This window comes from Erpetoichthys calabaricus, chromosome 4 (assembly GCF_900747795.2).
Source record: "Erpetoichthys calabaricus chromosome 4, fErpCal1.3, whole genome shotgun sequence".
Taxonomy (NCBI): domain Eukaryota; kingdom Metazoa; phylum Chordata; class Cladistia; order Polypteriformes; family Polypteridae; genus Erpetoichthys; species Erpetoichthys calabaricus.
Window position 1 is genome coordinate 251,741,078 of NC_041397.2, and position 13,671 is coordinate 251,754,748.

The 13,671-nt window shown below is 36.4% G+C and overlaps 1 protein-coding gene across 2 annotated transcripts in view; it reads left to right on the forward strand.

Annotated features, from left to right (window-relative positions):
• Positions 1–13,671, forward strand: part of chst10 (carbohydrate sulfotransferase 10) — a 249,583-nt gene that overhangs the window by 210,260 nt on the left and 25,652 nt on the right. The window lies entirely within an intron of this gene.

The following is a 13,671-nucleotide window of genomic DNA, read 5'->3' on the forward strand; positions in this document are numbered from 1 at the left end:
GCTCAACAGTGGCTGTACTTTCTGTGGAGGCTGAGGAAGTTTGGTATGTCGACTAAGATCCTCTGCAACTTTTACAGCTGCATTGTTGAGAGCATCTTGACCAGCTGCATCACTTTGTGGTACGGCAACACTGCTGCTATGGACCACAAACACCTGCAGAGAGTGGTAAAGACTGCTGAGAAGATCACCAGGACCCTACTGCCCTCTCTGCAAAGTATCTACAACTGCAGTGTCCGCAGGAGAACTGCCTCGGTCCTCAGGGACCCCACCCACCCCCAACACAAACTGATCACACTTCTACCCTCAGGCAGGAGGTATAGAAGCATGAAATGCAGGACTTCCAGGCTAAAGAACTCTTTCTTTCCCCGGGCCATTAGACTCCTAAATAACTGACTGGAGTTTATAACCGTGGTCCACCTCATTCTGTCTACCTCACACAACTGTATTTGACGTGTCGATCACACACCTAGCTGCACATTACACTTTATACTTTTATTCTGTTTTTATACTTTATGCTGCCTTTCTATCTGCTAATTATTTATGTTTATCTTTATACGTTGGTTTTGTCATTTGGTGTGGACAGCAAAGAAAGAATTTAATTGTACAGGGAAACGTGTTTCCTTACTGTGCATATGACAATAAACTGTGCATATGACAAATAAACTTTGAACTTGAAACGTCATAGTCCAAGAAGACTCCTGTCTAATCTCATATGTCAACTTGTCCATTACCATTGCAAATGAGAAAGGGCTCAGAGCCTATCCCTGATGTAATCCCACTTCCACATTGAATGCATCCGTCACTCCTACCGCAGATCTCACCACTGTCACACTTCCCTCGTACATATCCTGTACAACTCTTACATACTTCTCTGCCACTCCTGACTCCTCATATAATACCACAACTCCTCTCGAGGCACCCTGTCATATGCTTTCTGCAGGTCCACAAAGACACAATGCAACTCCTTCTGGCCTTCTTTATACTTATCCATCAACACCCTCAGAGCAAACATTGCCTCTGTTGTGCTCTTTCTTGGCATGAAACCATACTGCTGCTCACTAATCATCACCTCCCTTTTTAACCTAGCTTTCACTACCCTTTCCCATAATTTGATGCTGTGGCTCATCAGTTTTAACCCCCTGTAGTTACTACAGTTTTGCACATCCCCCTTATTCTTAAAAATTGGTACCAGTACACTTCTTCTCCACTCCTCGGGCATCCTCTCCCTTTCCAAGATTCCATTAAACAATCTGATTAAAAACTCCACTGCCACCTACCCTAAACACCCCCACGCTTCCACAGGTATGTCATCTGGACCAAGAGCCTTTCCATTCATCAACCTCTTCATAACTGTCCTTACTTCCTCCTTGCTAATCCGTTGCTCTTCCTGATTCACTATTTCCACATCATCCAACTTTATCTCTCTCTCAATCTCTTCATTCATCAGCCTCTCGAAGTACTCTTTCCATCTTCTCAACACCCCCTCCTTGCTTGTGAGTATGTTTCCATCTTTATCCTTTATCACCCTTACCTGCTGCACATCTTTCCCAGCTCGGTCCCTTTGTCTAACCTATCGGTATAGGTCCTTTTCTCCATCCTTAGTGTCCAATCTCTCATACAACTCATCATATGCCTTTTCTTTAGTCTCTACCACCTCTCTCTTCACCTTGTGCCTTATCTCCTTGTACTCTTGTCTACTTTCTGCATCTCTCTGACTATCCCACTACTTCTTCACCATCCTCTTCCTCTCTATACTCTCTATACTCTCCTGTACTTCCCCATTCCACCACCAGGGTTCCTTTTCCTCCTTCCTCTGTCCAGATGTCACGCCAAGCACCCTTCTTGCTTTCACCCATAATACTTCTGCTGTAGATGCCTAGCTGTCTGGAACCTCTTTATTGCCACCCAGCGCCAGTCTTACCTCCTCCTTGAACTCAACCTTCCAGTCTTCCTTTTTCAACTTCCACCATTTCATTCTCGGCTCTGTCCTCACTCTCCTCCTCTTCTTGATCTCTAATATCATCCTACAGACCACCATACTATGCTGTCTAATTACACTTTCCCCTGCCACCACTTTACAGTCTTTAATCTCCTTCGGATTGACTCTTCTGTATAGGATGTAATCTACCTGTGTGCATCTTCCTCCACTCTTGTGCGTCACCCTATGTTCCTCTCTCTTCTTAAAATACGTATTCACCACAGCCATGCCCATCCTTTTTGCAAAATTCACTATTATCTGACCTTCTTCACTCCTCTCCTTGACACCATACCTACCCATCACCTCCTCGTCTCCTCTGTTCCCTTCGCCAACATGTCCATTGAAATCTGCTCCAATCACCTTGGGTACACTGTTCATCACTTTATCCAACTTACTCCAGAAATTTTCTTTCTCATCCATCGCACACTGAACTTGCAGGGCATATGCACTAACAACATTCATCATCACACCTCCAATTTCCAGCTTCATAATCATTACTCTGTCTGACACTTTTGACATACTGTTCCTTCAGAATAACCCCTGCCCCATTTCTCCTCCCATTCACAATGGAATGGAACAATTTGAATCCACCTCTGATCCAGCTGACCTTACTCCCCTTCCATTTAGTCTCTTGCATGCACAATATATCAACCTTCCTTCTCTCTATCATATCACCTAACTCTCTCCCCTTTCCAGTCATACTGCCAACATTCAAAGTTTCTACCCTCAGTTCCACTCTCTTTACCTTCCTCCTGTTCTTCCAGACACGTGTCTAACCCCCCACCCCCTTCTTCTCCTTCTTTGGCCAACAGTAGCCCAATTTCCACCAGTACCCTGTTGGCTAACAGTACTGGTGGCGGTTGTTGTTAACCCGGGACTCAACTGATCCAGTATGGAAATCTGTATTGTTGTCTGCATGTTGATCTGGCAAAATTTCACACTAGATGCCCTTCCTAACGTAACCCTCCCCATTTATCCATGTTTGAGGCCAACACGAAGAAGCACACTGGTTTGTGTATCCCATGTGGCTAGTTAACTCAGAGTTCCCCTTAATTACTGTAAATCAATGCTTACATTTTTAATCTATTGTTCTGTAGTCTGTGTTTTTTAAATAAGTAGAGTGCTTTGGTCCTCTTGATCTCAAACAATTTTCTCAAGTTCTGTGATATGCCTTAATTAACCAGAAAGTTCAGCTTCATGTTCTTATCTCTTTTAATTACCTAATCTATAATACATTTTAACTAACTGATTAACATTTAGATTGTTTTATTATTGTACATGCATAAGGAATATGAGACTTCTTATATGATATTTTTGCTATAGCTTGTGCCACTTTTTATACATTTTTTTTTATTGACCTTAGATCATCAGTCATTTTTCTTACTCAATTTTACTAATGTACATCAATAATGAATATGATGAATATTACCAAAAGCTATATATGGCATGATTTACTATTTGAAACACAACATTAATTACTGTAATTTACCAAAGGAGAGTGAGTCATACTTAAACTTGAAATAAACATATGTCAGCATGTATAAATCATAGCAAAGCAAAGGTCTTAATGTGCATCAGTCTGACAAGTCAAGTTATCATTTAGGGATAATCTCGGATGACATTTTATAATTATTGCAAATGCCTTCAAAGTTTTTAGTCATAGAAGATTTTAGAATAATTTCATGTCTGCTATAATATATCTGTTGGGCATTTCAGGATTGTCTTGAATATTTTTGTAAGGAAATTCACATTTTCTTTTGTTTTACATAATGACTTTCCATCTATTTCAAGGCATTTGAGATAATCATCTGTGCCGCCTATGAAATGAACATGAATCACATGAAGGACTAGTAGCATTAATTTCATGGTGTGTTCAGCTCTAACAACCTATCCTCTGCTACAATAATATATAAGCTTAAAAAATGTGTTTTCCCCATCATATTATCCATCCATCCATTAATTCATTTTAGTTTTTATCAAACAGGTAAGGGAGCAAAATTATCATCATGTGAACTGCTTTTTTGGATAGATTTCTTGACCTCACAACACAGTACAGATCTATGAAGATAATAGGTTAGTAATCACAATAATCAATTTTTGAATAAAAAATATCAAATACAGTACGTAGCATGCCACATGTTAGAACAGTTAATTGTTTCCAGCGTGCAAAAAAGATAAACTTTGTTTCCTAAACATTCAAAATAATCTTGTGGAAATTTACACTTAATATTATCTCTGCATCCTTTAAAAGTTCAAATTGTGAGTATGTTCATTAAATTGTTATATTGCCTACACCTCAGTCCTTGCAATCTTTATGCATTTGGCTGCTGATGTCATTTGTCACCTTTATCCCTGGCACATGTTTTGTGATTGTACCTTGGTTTCTGCTTTTTGATCTGCCATTTCTAACTGTCTGCCTTCCTTTCTAACATTTTCCTTTTGGCTTATACTGTACATTCCTTGTCTTTTATTTAGAAGAAGTTATTTTTATAGTTTTGATTACTTAGAATTTACTCCTAGCCTTTCTTTGGAAATCCCCTGATTCTCTCTATGTAAATTTGTAGTAATCCTCTCTAGTTTGATGTAAGCATTCAGTAGCACGAAACAACACATCATCAGGATGCAGTACAGATAAGTGAAAGTCCATTGTATGTTTGTTAGGGGGCAGGTTGGCTGGCGATCGGTGTTGCTTTTTTACTCTTAAATTCTAATTTACCCCCTTTGCTGTATCTCTCCTGTACTTGCTGTGTTAATCATGCCTTTCTAATCATTTCACTGTTATCACTTCAACATACTACCTTCTTTCTCGTTTGCAGTGGTTACAGTATTTCTTTCCATCCTTTTTATGTAGCCAGAGTTAACTTTTTCTGTATTTATGATTAACATTTTTGCAATGCTATACATTTTTAATGTGTTTTTTTTTATTTGAAAACTGTTCAAACTAGTGACCCTTTAGTCAGAATGTGGAATCTTTCTCTCATCACCTTTCAGCCTATTCCATGTTGTCAAAGATCTTCTTAATATTTTACATATTCTTGCAGCCATTTCACTGCATTCTGCCCACTATAGGTTTTTGTCTGTTCAATTAATTTATCAATTCTGAAAAAATATTGCTTGTGGCTTTCTGCCCTCTTTCCTGAAAACGTTTTTCAAGATAAAATACAGCATTCTCAAACCTGTTTAATCCAATTCAGGATTCATGGGGCCTCAGCCTACATTGCTGTTAAAATGCAAGTACATTTCAAGAAAATTGAAAAGTACATCTACAGTTTAATAATATTAATAAAAAATGTGTTCTAATTTAAAAAATAACAATGAAAAATATTCTTTGCAATCATTTATTCAACAAAAATCTTTAGAAATGTGAGTACCCTTAGCTTCGAAAGCAGGTCCGGCAACCAGGTAGAAATAACTTTTTTGTAGGTGATTCTTGTAATTGGTCATCGTTCTGTTACTTGGGAGGGGGGGGGGAGGTTGGAGTCTCCTTCCCCTAATAGAACTCAATCAGCTTTGTGATGTTTGAAGGCTTTCTTTCAGATACTCCCTGCGCTTCAGGCTTCAAAACAGCAGGGATTGAGGTTTGAGCTGTGATTTTGCTACTCTCCATTTCTTACTTTCAAGTCATACTTTTGTGGATTTACTTGAGTGTTTCTGGTCATCCTCTCTTTGCAAAGTTCATTTACAGTTCCACTTAATTTTTTTTCTGTAGATGTCCTCACAGTCTCCTCAAGCTCTGTCTGGTACAGTGCAGCATTCATGGTTAACACTATGATTGAAACTGGCTAGGTGATGATGTAGAAAAGCAGCCCCAAACCATAATGCTTCTGCTGTCATGCTTTACTGTTAGTTGCAGATGGCATTGTGGCCAAACAACTCTACCTTTACCTCGAAAGCTTAAACAAAACCTTAGATATAATAGTGTGGCTTTGGGTGAATGGACGTCTGAAAATGCTTTAACAGAGGCTTGGAGATAGAAGTGCATTATTGATTTATGATAACTTAATTTGGCTTTTTACTCCTTGAAAGTATTGTTTTATGGACTTGTAAATTGTGAAGATGGATACATGATTGCTTGTGGCTGCTCTTTGCTATCTTTTTGATTTTAGGAGGATACATAATATAAATTGGAAGTTTGAACTAAACAGTTAAAATGTATAATAATGGTGGTGATGGAAATTTATTATTTTAAAATTTCATTTTGGATATCTGTAGTACTAGGGTGTTGTACCGTGTTAGCCATTATGAATGTAGGCCCCTTCAGGCAAGATGTAATCGGGGCCTGAGTTGCCTCGAAAGCTTGCATATTGTAATCTTTTTAGTTAGCCAATAAAAGGTGTCATTTTGCTTGGCTTTTCTCTATTTTGGATATCTGAACATTATTTTTGAAGGTGATCTCTAAAATGTGATTGCAGATATTGCACAATGTTAATTTGGTATGTCCAACATTAGTGCTCTCCTTATTAATACCATTCATAGTCAACAGGGTGTTTTGAGTAGGTTGACTAAGCACTAATTTAAAAATTATTTTAGTACTGGTTAGACCAAATAATGGTCAAACACATCAACCCCACACAGAAGAGGTTAAGGATGAAGATAAAGGAGAAGAAGAAAGAAGAAAAGGCCAAATGAAGTCAATTTCAAGACTGACGTATCATTTATCGATGTCTTCAAAGAAGACAGCAGTAAGAATTATCAAACCTGTATTCTTGCATTATAAGACATATGAGCCCTGTTTTATCCATCTGTTCAGGATCATGGGGGGCTGAGTCTATCCAAGCAGATATCAGCCCATTACATAGCACACATACTCACCCACACACATTCACTCATTCGGGACCAATTTAGATTTTGCATTTAAAATTTTTACTTAAGCTTTTGGTAGGTTTTTGTTATTAGCTCAAAATGAATCTAAGATTTTAGTGTTTAAGTTAGAGTTGTTGGGGTGTTTTATGTGCTTATGTCTCCTCATAGCACTCAAAGTAATGCTTCTGGTCAGTGAAAGGTTTAAAAGGATCATGCCATCTCCTACCAATGTGACAGCATTGTATTATTGGTAAGATGATGATAATGCTACGCAGTTACTTCAAATTCCTCTCAAAGTTTTGAAGGACACACAACATTTCAGCTGCTACAGTTAACTTAAAAATTTCTGATATATAAGATATGAATATAATTAAGTTTCTACTCTTGCCAGACAACTCATTAAAGACTTGTATGAGTTCATTTTCTAGAATATTTTTGTATGCATGAAAATATTGGGATCTGCATTTTAATCTGCTGTTCCTATAGCTGAAAGTTTAAACACATTAATAGCAGGGTAGGATTTATAATAGCAGATGAGGGCTACAGATGGTTGTGCTCAAAGAATGAGGAGAATGGGTTCTTTAAAGCACACGGCAATGAAAGAGACCAATAATCAGAAACTGAAAGCATGTGATTTTCTTTTTTTCCATGTGTAATCAAAAATGTGGAATGGGGGTTGGGGATTCATCAGCCCAGTTTCCTGAGGAGCTGGGATGTATTCCTAGTGAACAATTAGTTATGTGTTTACCCAAAATATTATGGCAACGAGCACCAGTTTTATACCTGGGGAAAGACTGATTGCTATGAGGTTCAGTTTATATTCCCTTGAAATTTGACATACTGTGTGTCTTGTGATGAGAGTCAAGATTTGTTTATTAGCATTAAATACAGGCTTTAAAATACTGTTATCTGTAAAGAGAGTTTGTTTGTTTAATTTATTAATCTGCTGCAGGGAAGAGGTCACGGAGATATTACTGCATAACATAACAGTCATAAATCGTATAAGCTGGATGCTGTAATAGTGTGTGTTCAGTTTTCCTCCTTTCTGGGAATGTCATGTTGATTTTCAGCTAAATTTATCTTTGCACATTCTCTATATTTCTTCATATTTTCCAATGGGAAACTATGAATGTTATTTTTTTAATGGAATAACGTGTTTTGATATCCCTAGATCATGTTTGGGGAATTTTTGATAAGATGTTTGTTTCTGGTTAACTTTTGTGGACACTGTAGCTGATGGGCTGATACTTACAACATTTGGATTTAATAACTAAGAACTGATTAGCTGATTCACATTTGAGCTTTTGGTTTTTAGGCTGATAACAACAGCTAAATCGCTCCACAGAAGATCGCATTTAGGACATTGATAGATTTATGAGAATTTGAGTCCATGCCAAAGCCGGAAAACTGAAAAAATTTGAAATGTATTAATGTTATTGCATGTTGCATATAATTTGGTACAGAGCTGTGCCAAGAAGGAAATTGTGTCAGACAGATTTAAATTTCTTCAGTAGAAATATTTGGCAATTCTCTTTTTTATGCATTTTTTTATCAAGAAAAACTACATTTTTTGGTTATGAAACACATTAGATGGTTAAATGCTACCAGCACATTGAGTTATTAACATATTAATATAATTTATTCAATATAAAAGGCTGCATCTCAGCATATTTTTCAGAATTTTATTTTGCATATTAGCCTGATTTTAACTCCAGTACATTCTCCAGTTAAATCCTAAAATTCCAACGTTTCTGCTCATTCTATTTCGATGGTGATCATAGCCAATCCATTCAGCTTTAAAACATGGTTAGTGTTAAAATAGAAGAATTTAAACACAGAAATAAAAATCTTCCAGTGTGATTTTAACCATTTAGAGCACCCATTAAACATTTTAGTTTGTTGCATCCAGTGCAACAGATGTGAGAATGTGCCAGGTTTGCTGCTTTGGATTGGTGAAATGAAATTAAACATGGGATTTTATCTTTTGAGTTATGGTGTCCTGTGTAATGACACAGCTGTTTATACCTTTTAAAAAATACTGGATTTTCATATTATTACATACCCATATGAATAAGTGACTATGAACCTTATCAGAAATCAGGTTAACAAAATATAAAGCCGGTTGACAACAAAGAACAGAGCAGCAAAGACACTGGTTAAAAGCATTCCTTCTAAGAACTTCAGAGTTGCAAAATGAAGGCAATTAATGCATGTTGCCTAGTTCCTGTTTTGGTAGCATGAGATGGAAGAGAGATACAGTATGTCTGTTTTAAAAGGATTCAGCTTGAGGCCAAGTACCCAAAATAAAGATGCTATGTGGTTCTTGTCCACTAACAAAGTAAGCTTATCTGACAAAGGGCTGATAATTAAAGTTTAAAACTTTCTTTTTTTTGGGGGTCATTGAAAAAAAAAACAAAGCTACAGTATATGCCCTGGGATATCTTTAAACCTGGAAAATTCAAATGTGAATTTTAATGATGCTCAGAAAAGACGGATATAGTGCAGAGCTGGTTCCTGGATATGTGCCCCAATTTTGCTACCCCCATATCACCCCAGTATGAGCATGTTCCAGAAAATTCACATTGTATGTTGTATTCATATTAAATATGAAGAAAGCCTCATGCTGGCCTCATCAGGTTTCCTTCTTTTCAATATGTGTTAACTAATGTCATTTTCTATCTTACATTCTATAATAAAACAGTGATATAAGAAGGCTGACATTGTGTATTTATCTAAAAGATCATTTATGGAGTAAATAACTTAGGGTATGTTACAGCCTGTTTGTATTTTTTTATGTTTTGTTGTTAGGATTGTGACTGGAGTAGTCGGTTCAAGATTACTGCATTGGCCCACCACAACACAAAGGATACCTTAAACTTGTCATATCAATTAAAGTGACAAAATATTAGAAAAATCTTACTAAAAGTACCCCATGTTAGTGTATTATGTTGGAGTATGCTGACTGTAAATACTAATGATTAGTGTTACCTTTCTGTTCTCTTTCTCCAAAAAAATAATATATTGTAACTTATACAATCTCAATAAAAATTTGTATTGAGTGATTTCAGATGTGGGGCAGTGTTATTGAGGAAAGGCTTTGGGGGACATTTCTCCTCAAAACATACCTTCTCCTACCTGCTCGGATTTGTTTTAATGTGGAGCCACAAGTATAATGTCTAATTCTTATTAACTCTGACCGTTAAAAGCACTTGGGAGGTATATAGCTCACTCTTTTTTCCACATCATTCTTCTGGAACAATTCTGTTGTCTCGTCTTCGTCATCTCCTAGCCTAGCTAATGCACTTAGTCCTTGGCAGTAGAGTAAATTGGAATGTAAGCCCAAGAAGCAAGCAGTTAACTCTAATATTATAATGTTCACAATCTTAATCTAAAATAATCTCATATGCCAAAGTGAAAATAAATCAAGATGTTACAATTAACACAGTATAACCTGGTGATGCTAGATGTTCAGTCTTCAGGCAGCCCAGTTCTTGTGCTGCTCTTTGACATCTTAACCTCTTCTACTTTGCCCGTGTATCTCAGTCTTGATGGTGGTGGAAGAACTCTGATCAGTTCTTTTACTGATCTTATAAAGATATGCTTAGGCATAAGCCTGCTCCATCACAGGGCTAACTCTGGACACATTGGAAGCTATTATGGAAAACAGGTGTGATGTAGCGGGTCCACAGCTCAAGTCAAAAAGGCCACTTTTCAAATAAATAGTCACCGTACTCGCGGCTTACAGAGGGGGCGTGGTAGTGTGGCGGGAGCGGTTCCTGGGTGATTGCCTGTATCATTTGTCTTATGCGTCTATATCCTTGTTTTTTTTTTGTTTCTTCTGCTGTATGCATCTGAATTTCTCCTTGAGATTAATCAAGTTCATTTCACCTAATCTAATTTAATAATTCTGTCCCCAATGTAATTTAAATTTTTATTGGACTCATAAATAAAATCCTGTCTCCAAAATTGGCCAGTTTTGGAGCTCAGTCTTCAGATGCAGGAGGCTATAGCGAGGCATATTTGTATAACCTAAATGGATTATGTGCTTTATGGTAACGGCTCTGCTTATACATTTAAGCAGATTCTTATCTGTTATCAGCAAAAACATGCACAACCAAGCAATACCTTACACAGCAACATTCCTAAATCTCTATACTTGGAACACCACAATGTTTTTGACACTTTTCACTTAAATATTGCCTAAATAGTTTGATTACTAGTTTGTATAATTATAAAACCATTCACAAACAAAATTTAATTTTTCTTTATTGTAATAATCCATTTAAACATAGAAAAGTATTAAAGTTTTTTTGTAAATCTCCTTAAGTCATACTTTTAACTGTTACAGTAATTGTTCTGCTTCAAAAAGTTTTTGAAATTTTAATTTTCCTACAATGCACTTTTTTTTTTCTCTGGTTACTGCAGTTTCTTCTCACATACTTAAACATGAATGTGTGACTCTAAATTAAATTCATGTTTGTGAGTCCTGTAATGATGTCTAGGCTTCAACTCCTTACGTTCCTGAATTTTCTTAAGCAAGTTCAGTAAATGGGTGATTGGATAATTTATTTACTTATTAAATGTCTTTACAGAAACTAATTTTTAAAAAGCATGATACATGCAAACCTATTGTAAGACAGTGAAATGTTTTAAGGTAATTTATGCATTCATTACTAGAGTACAAGAAGTTTAGCTCCAGGAATAGATGTTAAGGTAGTATGCATAGGTAACTTAATAGACAATAGACACAATGGAACAAATGACCAAATTCTATAGTAGAGTTTAATACATTAATGTTCCCTCAAATCTTGAAGGCCAGTCTCCCTCCATCATACCTTCCCCAGAAAGTTCCCATCACCCTGTGGGATTCCCAGAAATGGCTGAATTTTATAGATGAAATGTTTTTCAACTTGTCTCTGCAGAAGGGAAATATCAGCAAACTTCAGTGCATGGCAGCAACCCAAGAATTGTATTTTTGTACAATACAAACTGTTCATAAATCTGCTTTATTTTCCAGAAACAGAATTCAGATAAAATATGAGAAATTCAATTTTAAACATTAAACTAATAATGTACTTTCATCAAGAGCATTGCTGTAATTTATTGTGATACTAAGAAATAAAGTTGCTTAATACTGAAATACTGAAAGTGGCACTACCAGGTGCTAAGTTCTACTACTGGACTACAAATATTCATACATAAGAATTTTGGAAAGAGTCAGAAATTCATGAAGCCACACCGGCTTGATTTGCAAAGAAAAAAAAATCTTCCTAAAACTCTTCTCTGGTTCTGTTCTGTAGTCAGCACTATTTACCATCACTTTACCAGCAACCAAGTGCTTCACTATTTAACAAAGACTAGCTGTGTTACCCTGCTTCTCCCTGGAAATTTTGTAAGACAATTGACCTCAGTTAAAGTGCTGTTGGTTAGTCAGATGTATAAAAAATACTATGTAACCAAAGTGGGACACATTTTAAGGCAGAGAAGCTCTTGTGTGCTGCTTCTTCACATGATAATCGGTGTATTTCAATCTTTTTAAACTATACAGTATTGGTTAAATTGAAGTCACTAGGTTCTCACCACATTAACAGATCTTTATATTGATAATGTATTAGTGGCCTTTGAACTATTATGCTCCAAAATTAATCTTCCAGTGACATTTTTTTGCCTACAAATTATTAACATCTTCAAAAGCAGTCTACTAAACTTTTCTCATTTTCATGGGGGACTGGCATTTAGCATTTCACAAAATAACTTTCTAGCTTGGTATGCACAAGACATGCCATAATTCAACAAAAATGGTTCATTTTCCATATGCACCTCATCTAAAGTTGGCAAGATCGAACATTTGAATGATTCAAGTGCCTGTATCAAGTGCTATGAAACTACTTCCTTTTTACACATTTGGAAAGTGATGTTCTATATTATCACAAATTGGAAATTTCAAAATTTAGCAAGCATTCACTTAATGTAATGTTCATTAAGGGTGCCAGGCCTTTGATGGTCCTTTTCATTTGCTGTTTTATTAAATATGAGGCATCACTAGTGAAGAAGCCTTCTTGTTATATAGTTGTCTGGATCAGCTGGAGGTAGAGTACTGAGTTTCATAAATAGTTTTCAGAATATATTATTATATTTGCTTTTCTATTTTGGATTATGTTTCATTCTTTAAATAAAATATAAAATATAACATTCCCAAACCAGCCTAATTTAATTCATGGGGAGTGCTTGACAAATTCCAACTGTGCTGAGCATGTCCAGTTTCAACTGATTTTTTCCCTATGTTTCATTTTTTTGTCTTTGTCTTTTTTCACTCTTTTAATCATATTTGTTTTTTTAATTATGGAGGCCTGACCACTACTTATGGCCAGTCATACAGTTTTCTAAGTAAGTAAAGGCTTGAGCAAAGTCTCAGTTCAGTGCTCAGACACATATGGCCTTTGCCATGTTTTGTGTCACACTGTCTAGTGTATGTTCTTTGTTACAGGTTTGGTTATTGATTCAGTCTAAAGATTTGGTTCGTTTTTGGATTCTGGTTTTTGTCTCCATTTTGATTTATTTTTGGTTACTTATTGTCAACTAGCCACAGTACCTGTCAAAGACAAGTAATAGAATATTTAAAAAATATTTGCTATCATTTACCCAACATGTACTGTACCTTCAGTGCCTTTCTTCTGTATTTGCGTTTCTGAATGTCTCTTCATTAGTGCTCCCTCCCTCGAGCAGGTTCCCAGAGGTCTGCTGTTCAGACTCAGGGCACCTTTCTCACCTCTTGTATTGTTTTATACATCCCACATTTGAAGGCGACACTCTCAGCTTGCCTCATACACCTTTACTCCTCCTTATGCATTTCACACTCAAAATTCCTCCTTCGTCACGTCACCAAAGCC